This window comes from Grammomys surdaster, unplaced genomic scaffold (genome assembly GCF_004785775.1).
Source record: "Grammomys surdaster isolate TR1022 unplaced genomic scaffold, NIH_TR_1.0 233, whole genome shotgun sequence".
In the NCBI taxonomy this organism is placed as follows: domain Eukaryota; kingdom Metazoa; phylum Chordata; class Mammalia; order Rodentia; family Muridae; genus Grammomys; species Grammomys surdaster.
This window is the reverse complement of record NW_021604678.1, coordinates 7,499,783-7,512,886: the sequence shown is the minus strand read 5'-3', so window position 1 is coordinate 7,512,886 and position 13,104 is coordinate 7,499,783. Positions and strand designations below refer to the sequence as shown.

General features: G+C 41.3%; 1 protein-coding gene across 3 annotated transcripts in view; it reads left to right on the top strand.

The window, feature by feature from the left end:
- The window catches only part of Bmp2k (BMP2 inducible kinase), a 106,227-nt gene that overhangs the window by 86,992 nt on the left and 6,131 nt on the right, over positions 1–13,104 (top strand). The window lies entirely within an intron of this gene.

The following is a 13,104-nucleotide window of genomic DNA, read 5'->3' as shown; positions in this document are numbered from 1 at the left end:
ATGCTCATCACTCTTCAGGGATCTTAGGACTTAGTGACTTGAGATGCAGAAAGCAGTTTGAGTGCAGTGTTGTTGTTGTTGTTCCTCTTCAGCTGGAGTCCATTGCCCTGCCTAGGTTTACACTTCTCCATGCAGACCACTTCCAAGGACCCCTGCTGTAGGGAGACACACGCCTCTAGCCTCCGAGGGTACCTGCACTCATGTGCACATAGCACACACAGATGGGTACACATGTGTGTAATTAAAATAGTATAAATGATGTAGTCATTTAAAATATCAGATTTAGCAAAACAGTCTTCCATGGCTGGTTCCTCTCCTTATTTTCTGTTTAATCTCCTCCTGAACGGATTTTGGATGACATGTAAAATTTATATTTTGGCTCACATGGGTTGAATTTATAATCATATATTTATACCGTTAGCCCTTCTTATACGTGTACATTCATTGTGCATGTAGAGTCATGTACCACATAACAGGATGTTCAAATCCAAATATATGACTGCTGTCTCCTGATACTGTGTTTCTGGGGCTGTGGTATAACTCAGTGGTAGCTCGGGTTCCTTAGTATACACACAACCCTGCCTTAGATCTGCAACACACATGCCACATGGAAAAAATGCCCCTCCCCCACAAGACTGTATGCTAGAATTTGGATATCTTCCTTAATTGCTTTCCAATTTCCTCCTTGAGACATCTTGCTGAACCCAGATATTTTTTTATTAGATATTTTATTTATTTACATTTCAAATGTTATCCCCTTACCTTGTTTCCCCTAGAAACTCCCATCCCATCCTCCCTCCCCCTGCTTCTGTGAGGGTGCTCTCCCACCCATCCACCCACTGCTGCCTCCCTGCCCTGGCATTCCCTCACACTGGGGCATCCAACCTTCCCAGGACCATTCTGCCTCTCCAGTATCTCTCTCTCAGTCCTCTGGCGCTTTGGGATTTCCTGGGACTCTCATGCCCACCCAACTGTGTGAGGACTCTGGGGATCCAAACTGTGCTCCTCACATTGGTGTGGCAAGCACTTTACCAGGTAGATTTTTGAATGGCTACCTAGATTCAGTTTCACCTCCTCACCTCCCAAATTCAGATTCAGCATGCCATGGTCACAGCCCTTCTGCAAGGTACTGTTGTCTCTGGCATCCCTTGCTATGGTGATTTGCTGCTGCGGTTCTTTTGCCATGCTGATTTAAATCTTTTGTTTACTACCATGCTATTTCCGTGATCCCCGCCCCCTGCTTAGTTTGTTCTGTACTCTGTTAATTCATCTGTTTGGAATTGGTCACTTCACAGTTGTCACAGTTGCTTCCTTTTGCTTTTTGGTCTTCATGAAAATTCCTGGATCTCCCTTGCTCTTATTTTCCTACTAAAGCAATTACTCCCACTCGGGACGTGTACATGGCAGGAATAGTTGGAAGCTTCACTGACACTTACTTGATTGATAATTTGGGTGATAAAATAATTCCAAGTTGTATGTTGGTTTTTTTTTTTTTTTGATCTTTATTTGTATTTTATTGTTTTAGGTTGGTATGGGGTTTCAGCATGTACTCCAGGTTGGCTTTACACTTGAGATCCCTCTGCCTCAGCCTCCCTGGGACTAGGATTTTATTTTTTTAACTTATTTATTTTTATTTTTTATTTTTTTGGTATTTGGAGGTTCCACTTCTCTCATTCTGCCCTCTCTGGTTGTTGAGCAGTGTAATGCCATGTAATCACTGCTGTGTGGCCTTCACCCCGCCCCTTTTCTCCTTGGGCATTTTTAGCATCTTAACATGTAGTCTTAGTCTTCAAGATGTCTTATTCTGTTTTAGACTTTTTCATTATTTATTATACTGGAGAACTTTTAGTCTGAAATATGTATTTTCTTGATGTGTCTTTTGTTGTTGTAAATGGAAGGATATTGTGTGTTGTGGATTGATTTTTTTAGTTTAAAATGTTGGCAATGTTTTCTGTTTTCATCTTAGAAACTCCCTATTGTCTGTTATTTCTAATTGCAAGTGCCATCATATTTCTTGGATTTTCTTTGATTCAGTGTATTTTCATTTCTGGGGCTACTTTATAGTTTTGCACATTCTTTGGTATGATTTTTCTTTATCTTTCAGTTTAAGACTGTCAGTAAATGAATGCCAGTCTCTCACTTCCCACTGTGGGTAGCTTGTGAAGGGAACCTGAAGGACAGAAAGAATTCTGTTGAGAAGATGCAGTATTTCCTAGGCTGGCAGTTATTTAACTTCATACAGGTGACTGAGTGCAGAAGGCTTGAGAAAGTCAGGGAGAAGAGAGACATGAGAGGGAGCGATCAACTGTAGACTTCTAGCTATAACTCTTCCATAATGTGTTTTGATTTAAAAAAAATAGTGCTGGTTTCAGTTTTTAAAAAATTGTTTACCTTATGATGTTAGTTTCTGTTCGTTAAGTATCATTTTCAGAATTTATTCTGTCTGTGGTCTTTTGAAGTATGTTGGGGATGCTGTGCTTAGCCTTTGCAGGAGTTAGTGTCTGATCTACTGCTCCCCTCAAAACATTCAGAAGAGTTCATCTGGGAGGCCAGCCGGGCTTCAGAGTTTCTTGGGGAGAGATTTTTAAGTACATACTTTATGTTGTTAATATTCAAGTACATACTTCCTTTTGGCAATACACGTGTTTCACATGCTGTTTCATATGTTTGTGGTTTTCTTCTGTAAATTTTGAAATGTGCTTCTCCCACCCCAAGAAGTTTGCCTGTTTCATGTAAGACACTGGATGTTCACTGTTGATGCTTTTCCTGATATGCCAGAATCATTCCTCTAAAAACGTGCAGGCTGAACTTGCTGTTCCTTCCTTAGTTTTAAAATTTATGTTTCCTCCATTTGACTTGCTCAGACTTTAAGGCAGATCAACTATTTTAATTTCCTAGGATGAGCTTTGACTTTATCTGCTCTTTAATTCATTAGTTAGGTTATAATCTTTCTCTTTTACCTATTTTGGGAACAGTTTGCTATTGTCTAGCTTCTCAAGCAAGGCCTTAATACTTTTTCCCTCAGCATTGAAATTGGAGCCCAGAGTCTTGAACATTCTAGGTGTGGTCTGTCACTGAGCCGCCGCTCTCTCCTCCACTGTTCCTATTTTTATTTTGTGTGTGTGTGCGTGTGTGTACATGTGTGTGTGTGCGCGCGCACGCGCGCGTGAGCGCGTTCTGGTGAGAACCATAATGGAGGTCAGTGGATAACTGTGGGAGTTGGTTCCCTCTTTCCACCCTGTGATTGTCAGGAATTGAACTCTGGTTGTCGGCCTGGCGCCCTTTCCTGCTGAGCTATTTGCAAGCCTCACAACACTGTATTTAATGCACAGCTGCTCAGGAGCTTGCCTTGCAGATATTTTTTTAAGTGCTGCTATTACACACACACACACACACACACACAGACACAGACACACATATATATACATTTAAAAATATATATATAAATATATATTAAAATGTATATATCCATTTAAGATGTATATCTACATTTTAATACACTGTCATTCACTTAAAGTATTTTTAATTTCTCACGTGTTCTAATGTATTTTAATTAAAGGTTCAAATTCCAGATACTTGAATTAATTAATTAGCTAATATTTAAGATAGGTCTCACTATGTAACCCAGGCTGTCCTGGAACTCAGAGAGACCTGCTCACATCTGCCTCCAGAGTTCTGGAGTTAAGGAAGCACAGCTCCATGGCTGGCTAGAATTGATTTTTTAAAATTAGTTGAAGATTTACTTAGAGTAAACAGTAATATAATAATAAAATAACGGATCCTCTTTCTTTGGGTGGAGGAAGGAGACAGGAATTGATAGTGGCTCAGCCTGTCCTCAAACCTTGTCCTGCTTCAGCCTCCCGAGTGGTGGGGTTACAGGTTGTACTCCTAGGCCTGGCCATAAGCCTCGGTAAGGAAGATTGTACTTTTAAAGGAAAAAGTTCAAATAAGCCTTGGTTGGAAAAAACCTAATTGATTTGTATATTGATTAATAGAAGTTGGGATATGAAATTGAGGCTTTAGCTCAGATGTGTTTGTATATATATAACATTATTAAATTTTTTTATATAGTAAAAAGACCATATAGTTGCCAAATAGTTCTTTATTTGCATAAAATATTTTATCTGATGCAAATTATTATAAATAATAACACATTAATGCTATTAACATTAAAATTTCCCTTAACAAATCTGGAAATTTTCTTGCAATCAAAATTATGCCATTTAGCTTCTTTGTAACTAGTGTTTCCCCTATTGATATAAAACTGCTATTTTGGGCCCAGTGAGACAATGACCCATCAGTCCAAAAAATATTTCAGAGCCTAGTGGCACATTCTGTGATCCCAGCACCTTCCAGGCCAAAGCAGGGGATTCCAGACTGAAGGCTTGTATAGTCTACATAGTAAGGTCCTGTCTGAGACAGATAAAACAAACCCTTCAGGCACGAGACTAATGTTCTGCTCCTCTTCCTTTTGGGGGGGCATTGTTCCCCTAGTAGTTTTTAAAACAGTGGAAATGTGACTTTCTGAGTTAATTATAGTGCAGACAGTCCTGTTTAATGACACAACTTCTGGAACATACAGAAAGTCTCTGAAATTCTCAAATTGTGTTTGAAAGTTTTTCACACTTTGCATTTCAGTTGTAATTTGGTCTAGGTTTAATGAAAGGTTGGCCCAACTTGTAAGGTGATGAGGTATGTAATCTATTCCTTTAGAATCAGTTTATGATTCTTGAGGGTCAGGACTTCTTTTTCAAGATGTTGGCATTTTAAATTGACATAATTGAAGTCTGCCATATGTTCTATGGAAACAGGCTCAGAGGGTACCAGTTACTTGATTTAAGTCACATAATTCATAAGTAGGAATCTAGTTCTGATGCTAAACTCTTCCTTAAACAGTAGCATAAATAGTAATAAGCAATTAAAAATGAAACAGAAAAACAAACTGCACCACCAGTCATAAGAAAATGGCCCATTTTATGTCATCTTGTGTTTGGAAATAGTCTTAACAGCTTGTGTGGTTTTCTTCTTGCATTTGGACTCTGCCACTTGGCCTGCCTTCAGAGCAGTCATGCAGATTCTGATAAAACCTTTTGCTAATCCACTAATCCGGAGGCCTAACATGATAAATTACTGGGAAATGACGGCAGGCAGTATGCTTCCAATTCACAGTGTGCTTTAAAGCGCCCCTCCTCTCCTCTGCCTGGATGATGGGACAACAGACGGCATGTAATTACAATAGCAGTTCAAGCCATTTATCCTCTATAATCTGATACTAAAGAAAAGAGCATTGAAACAAAATTTCCTTGACACTGGAAGCTTCTTACATGATTAAAAGTATGCCAACTGTTTGCCCTTTGAGTGGAAACCCAATGGGAAGAGTTGCAATGTAGGCAGAAGGTGGCAAATGTTCTTTTGTCCCTGAAGAGGGGACTTTCAGCAACGTGGCATTTTGGTATAGTTTATCAATTTAAGAGTATATACTTTGCAGGATTGATTTAAAATAGTGAAGCATTAACTAGGACCTCACTTTTTAAATGAAGTGGTTAAGAGAATACTCGAGTATTGGAGTTTCCATTTAGATTGTGCAAGAATGTACCTTTGAAATTTGAACATCTAGAAATTGTCTTTTGTGAAAACTTAAAAACCTAGAATTGGTCAGTTTATTCTTTCAACATTCTTTTGGTGAATTCCTGTTCCCATCTGTTTGGTGAGGTAAGCTTATTCCTCCCCATCCCACCCCCCCACCTCCGCACAACACACTGTCTGTCACTCATTGTCATATGTAGTGACAAAGGAGGCATGCAACCTTCAGAATAACAGAGGAGCAGTGTCTTACAGGTTGCTAAGGTGATGGATGAGCTTTGAAGTCAGTGTCTTACCCATCCATGAAAGACATAGCAAATGCTATAAAAGGTGTGTGTGTGTGTGTGTGTGTGTGTGTGTACACACTTTATAGTCTTTGGAAGACTATAAAGAATCCTTAAGGAACAGCTCAGATCAAACACTGTTGAAACAGAAACAAGGATCAATATGATAGTATGTCCCCTGCTCTGGCATAGTGCCATAGGAGGCAAAAACGAAGCAGGGCAGCTCCTGGTTGTACTTGGCAATGCATTGGTAGATGCTGAACATTGTCTGGTGATGCTAGTCCAGAGTTTATAGGTCAGGAGAAATCACTGTGGCTTTAATATATGTGGCACCAAACTCTGGTAACTATCAAATACCTCATGTATAAAGAGAGACTGAATTAAATCTCTACAAATCCCTTGTTATTGAAAGCGTTCAGGATATAGTTGAAGTTATGAAACAGGGTTGTAATTACAAAACTGTGAAAAGATGTGAGAGAAAGCCCAAGAACTGAAATTTGAGTGGTGCTATGGTACCACCTTTGAAGGAATAGGAAGGCATGATGGCCCATGGACATGGCAAGCAAGTTCTAAAGATGTGGTTCAAATGGAGGAGAAAGTAATCTCCAGCAAAGATCACAGCAAACCTTACAGCTTCCAGTGTAGTGGGAAGCCAGTAATGAGGAGCAGGAGAGAATGCGGAGAACTGTGCTGCACTAAGTATAACTCCCTTGACCCTTTGATGTGCTCTGTAAGGCATCATAATAAGTGTGTAGTTAGGGGCTCTGTGAAGATGTGTAGTTGGGAGTGGGAGCGGGAGCCCTCTACTGAGTACCCACAAGTTCCAGTGCTGCTGCCCACAGTGTCTGTGCATCTTCACTTTAATCCCTAAGAAAAGACACGAGGCCGATGATGTCATTCATTTTACAGGTTAAAGAAGCAAATCACTGAGTAGTGAAAACATCTAAATGATAAGTCTTCAAATGGAACTTTAATTTAGCATTTTCTGCTAAAGAAGGCTTAAGTTGTATATTTTTATGTAGACACCAAATAGTTGTTATTCCACATCTTTAGTACATGCTGAGATGTTGCTAAGGTTACTGAGTGATTGACACATTCCATCACTGAGAGTGTTGGGCACGAGGTGTAGGATGTGAACAGTGGCTTTGGTCAGAAGGATTTGAGTTTTTGCTTGCTCTCTTTCCTTTTGCTCAGCGAGATTTTCCTGGCTTTTATGTTTTATGATGCTTTAAGTTACTATTTGCATGCTTGATACTTTATAAACTAAAAAGAGATTTAATACTTGAAAACTTATGGCCATTACTGACCTCCCCAGATCTGCATTGCTTATCCTAGTTACACATTCTCAGGCTTGGCCTGAGTGAGCCTGCACCATTTGTGGGATGCAGACCTAGCTTGACAAAATGACAACACATGCTCTTATTTTTCCTCTTATTTTGGGTCCTGTAAGGAAGCATTCCCCACATGGACCATTCCAGAGCCCACTCTGCTCCAGGTGCTTCTGAAGTAAAGTCCCTTAGGGGAATGTTTCGGTGTTTGAAATTGTCTGGACTCGGGGTCATTTGTAATTGTGGAGTCCCTAAAGTCTCTGATACTTATGGACGCTGATGGTTCTACTTGTGGGTAAAGACTGAGGACTTATCATTGAATCCACAGTGTTGAATTTCTGAAAATGTTCTATCTAAAAAGTGAGAATGACGTTCTTACTTGGGATCTGAACTAATTTAAAATTGTATTCATGTTTTCCTTACCTAAATATGGAACATACTAAAATATGTACTATTTTGAATTTTTCACTAAACGTTTATTTAATATGTTTCAACTAAGATTTATTTACTTATCTTCTTATTTGGGAGGCAGTGTTTTAATTAATCGCTCTCAAAAGATGATTTTGCACCTATTTATTAATAATTATCAGCTTGGCCATATCGATTTGTCCCTGCCACTTGTTAAATCTATACCTTTCCTGTCACTGATGACAGTGCATCTTACTAAAAGACTCCAAAGCCTGAGCATGTTAGGGTGTTGTTCCCAGGCAGGGAACAAGAGTAAAGAATGGGGTGACTGGGTGTCCTCTCAGTGTGGTGCTGCTGCGCTCACAGGAAAGTTAGACCCAGATAGATGAGCTGTTCAGTACATGAAACCGGATACTCCTCATGTCCATTCCTAACGGTGTAAACAAGAGAAGACCCACTCTTGGGGGCTGTGAGTAACGTGCCCAGTACTTACTGTGAGTGTTCCAATTCTCCACCTGCTTCAACCGCTGTTTTTACATTAACAATACAAATCTCAGATGATTATGACGACAGGAAATCCTGAAATTCAAAGCAGCATATTTGGGCTATACTCTCAGGAAATTAACTTTAGCAGTGAGATGATCCTGATTAAATTTCATAATAAATCAAATATGTATTATTTAATCTAACAGCTGGGAAGAAGCAATCTGTTCCCAGAAGCAAAGAGGAATATCTGAGGCATTGTCCTGATTCTGTATTTATTTCAGCATCCGAGTTTTTCTTTTTCACAAATTAGAGGAATATGTTTAAGCAAAGAAATGGTTTGTTTGTGCTGCCGGCAGTTTTTAGCCAGAAGTCATTATGTAACTATGAATTATAACTTAAGGTACTCCAGCCAGCTTGAGTGACTTTGGGTCACAGCTTTGGGTGACTGGTGGGGGTTAAGGGGAGCTGTTTTTATGCTGTGGCATAGGGCTAAAAGCTGTAAGATACAGTTGGTTCTCTGCACCCTTGGACCCGGCCCACTCTGCACTAAAAATATTAAAAGAAGATGTACCTGTACTGGGCATGCTCTTATCACACCCTAAACAGACAAGAATGTATGTAGCATGATGCTGCATTGGAGTTTGAAACTCATCTATACAGAGATGGTTTAAGATACTCAGGAAGGAGTAGTAGGTTATGCATGCATTCCATTTTTCATGAGACACACAAGTGTCAGGATTTGAGTATCTGTGGAGGTAACAGTACCTCCAAAGCCAAGGGATACTGGATCTAATTTTATTTTGTATAATGTACATATTTCAGCTCTTAAGTATTTTCACAGTAACGGAATGGCGGGTGACTAGCTTGGCTGCAGAACGTGAAGCCTATCCAGGATTACTGTAACTTACAGCTGGCACCTGCTCTCCTCAGCAGATGGTGCTAGAGATCTGATTGGGAGCTGGTGTTGACTTGGTAGCATGGATGCTGGTGGAGTGTTTGCAGAGGCCGAATTACTGTTCATGACTCAAGTAGCTTACAAAGGAGCAGGCACTGGGGGAATGGAGGAGTGTCTCTGTGGAGTCTTAGAATACAGGATAAAAAGGGATTTGATAAATGCCTTTTATTGTTGCTTTAGTTTTAAGAAGGAGAGAGACAGTAGTAAAATCACTGTCTGTACAAGCCAGTTCCGAAGCTGTCGTATGTGGTGGCGGGTAACTTTTTCTGCTTATCTTGAAAGCATTTCTTTCCCATTTGTTACACTGTGTTCCCAAGTATATTTAAAGAGATGTAATTTCCAGGATTACAAGTTTACTCTGGGTATGTGGATATATATTTGCTTGTATACTTGCTTTTGATCAGTTCTCAAGTCAATCAGTGTTGTTTGGGTTTTGTTTTTGTTTGTTTTTTTGGTTTTCTTTTTTCTGCCAAGAATTGCTTCTTCCCTTCTTGCTTCTTCCTAATGCTCCCTTGTACTTTGACAAGTTACTAGATGGAAGCTGGTTGATTATGGTAGGGGAAGTGAATTAACTAGCTTCTTGTTGCAGATGATGAGAAAGAGTTCATATAGTGTCAGGCACTGTTAGTACCCTCCCCCCTTTAAGATTTACTTTTATTGTTAGTGTATGGGTGTTTTGGCTACATGTATGCAGTCTTCAAGGAGGCCAGATCAGGGCATCAGATTCCACAGCTGGTTGTGAGCCTTGGTGATGGGGATTGAGCCAAGGTCTTAGGAAGAGCAGACAGTGCTCTTAACTGCGCAGTCTCTCCTGTTCCCTTGGTACTTTCTTAACAAGGCAAATAAAGTAAAAATCTGTTCTCGCCTCATTTCATTCATGACTTCAGAGTAGAGTAGCTGTCACCTGGTAGAGTGTTTTTCTTAGCTCTTTGTTAGTTATATGTGGGAAGGAAATAACAGTACATGGATTAAAGTGAAAGCGACATCTGACATCCGAAAGAAGTGGCTTTTCCTTTTTGCTACCTCAAGGAAAACACACGCAAAGATCCTGGTTTTTCTGTTGTAACTGTGGGAAAACTAAAAATAGCCTCGATATTCTCTGATGGGAAGGATACATATGTGCACCATCTTAGCAAGCGTTCACAAGAAACCATGGCTTTTGTTGGCACTTGAACACATTGGTACATGAGGATAGAAACTAGAAGCCAGACAAGTTCAAGTCCATAATTAGTTATGAAAGTATCTCTGTGTGGTTCTTTACACTGAAGAAAGGTTCGTTTCTGTTGATCCGATCCTAAGTAGCTGAGGAAGGGCGGTCCGAAGGGAGAGTGGAAAGCAGCTGGTGCCTTCCGGACAGAATGGAGCTGCTGTGGAAAGAACAGTCATCTCGGGAGAGTGGACTTGGGCTGGGAGGGGAGCAGAAGGTGCACTGGATGGCCTCTCCGTGAGTCCTGCTGTGCTAAGAGTTCTGGAAGGCCTCTGGGGACGGAGAGTTTTGTACAGGAGCTAAAGGGTGGCATTTACCCAAGAACTAGCCTGCTAATCTGTTTATACAGGTTAACATGTTACACTTCATGAAGGTAGAGAGACGAAAATGTGGGGCATTCTAGATTTTATAAAATTAGATTATTTTGTATAGCAAACTGCAGACAACAAAGAATGTAGGCAGAGCACCAGGTGCCTCTTTTCATAGGTTCAGTTGCCTGAGACCACATGCCTGTTTCATTCTTGATACAGGATTAATCAGATGGTCCCTCAAGTGTCTGGCAGTGTGCATGGTGTATGCCTGGCCATCTGTGAGGGGTTAAATGTCTTCTTAGAGAAAATGTTCTTGGAGTGAGGGTGACTCACTCCTCTGGAACCATGTGTGTTTTATTTTTACAAAAATCCATGAGGTCCACCATTACTCCAAAGGTAATTTTTTTGTTGCTGTTTTTTGTTTGTTTTTTATGTGAGAGGAACACTGTATGGGCAAACAGTGAAAATGAGAATCTTCATCTAATTGGTTTTGGTTTGTTGGGATGATAAACAACACTGAAGCTTTTAGCTAATTATAATAAGGACTGGGCGGAAGATGATATGGATGCTGAAGTGTAGCCTGATGGTATTGTCTCCAGTATTCTCTCCCATCACTCAGAGCCTCACTACTAAGGTTGAGTCTCAATAAAGTGCACAGAATGACTAGGCTGCGGGGGGATTTTCGGTCCATTTGCTTAGGACTGCCCGTGCAGCTCAGGTATCTGACTCTACCTTGGAGCACTTGTCTTGCTTCGGGCATTGTGCCCACCTGGTTTTGCCTTGGTGGTGGTACTTTTCAGCGTGCCTTGCACACAGCTTCTCTTCCTTGCCTGACTCTGGGTCTATGCCCTCGGACTCAGCTTTGCACTTTCTTTTCTTTATCTTATTAGGTGATGATCCTGAAGTCTTGTGGCCTTTTCTGTGTATTACAAAGTGGTAACTTCCAAACGTGTTTTCTTCAGCTAAAGCTAAGCTTCCTATTAAAACGCTTCACAGCTGCTTCACAAGTGCTTGGGGCCTCAAAATGATGCTTTGATCGTTTCCAGTGCATTCTGTCCATGTAAATAGTCGCACATCTCACTCATGTTCTCCTTCCATTCCTGCTGTGGACACTGAGGGAGGACAACACAGTGTCACTTCTCAAGTACTATCCACCATAAGAAATTATTCCTGCATTTGGTTATTGTACGAGTGTGTGTGCACACACTTGTCATAGCACATCTGTACCGGTCAGAGCACAGCTTGGAGAGTCAGTTCTCTCTTCCACCACAAGGATCCCAGGGACTAAACTGCTCACTGAACACACCCCCCTCCCCTCCCTTAAGGTCTCTCACTGTCCTACAGCTCCCATAGTGGGCTAGACTGGCTTGTCAGGGAGTACCAGGGGTCCTTGTTCTCCCAGCACTGAGGCCACGAAGCACCTGCAAACGTGGTTCTGAGCAGTGCAGCAGCCCGGCCCCCTTTCTTACCGTGCTGCAGCCACACCTGCCCAGTTTCACTGCCTCAGGGTACCAGAGGTTTTCATCTGGAGCGGCTAGCAGCTTGTCCTTTGTATGGCTGGCTCTTTCTCATGGTTCAGTCCTGACTTCTCCCTAGGGAGGCCTTTACTGACTGCCAGAGGTAGGTTTAGGTTTATGCTTCCATTTTCCCTCCTGGGATTTTTCAGCACACTGGACATTTTTGAGTCCTGACACTGAGTGCAAACTCCTGAAAATAGACATTTGTTCATTAAATGTAGTAAGAAAATGCAAGTGACTGAAGTCCGAGTTAAAAACACCTCCATATAGTACTGACATGTCATCATATTTGTGGAGCAGTCATTTTGGTTACACTTGTGCACAGAGCTAGGCCACAGAGATTAACAACAGGTAAGATATGATAAGTAGGAATGGTTGGCCAGCCACAACCCTGGAGCAGGCCTGCAGTTAAGGGGTCTACAGTTCATCAGGTACTAAATGTGAAGGCATCTTTCAGGGGTTAGTCCTGGAGGTCTGTCCTGTGCGATAGGTCCATCGGGTGAGTTGTAAGGTGTGATGCTACAGAGCAGCAGAGGTGTTAGGCCAACTTAGCATCATTGCCAGTTCCTAAATCTGAGAGCAGATTTGAAGGACTTAGGCTGCTACTCAGTTCCTGAGGTGTCATAGAAAGAGGTTAGCTATGCATATGATAGGTAGTATCATAGAAGACATCAGAGTAGCTGAAGGCAACACAGGACAGTACACCACACACAGGGTGGAACATCTCAGAGCCACTGAAAGATTACTGATAGCTAGCTAGCCACATAATGGATGTTGCAAGTCTCTTTGTGAGAGGTAAAGAAAAGGATGAGTAAATGAGACGGAATGGGGTACCTTCACAAACGGAAGATACAGTGACCAGTAAGGATATGGTTTTGACATCTGCTGACTGAAGGACCTGCGTAGCTGGAGGTGCGGTTAATTTAGGAACTGGTGATGAATATATCCTAAAGGAAGCTGATAGCCTTAGGGATTCCTGCCTTCAAGTACTGGTAGGATGCATTGTCTCGGGAGGGAAGCAAAAG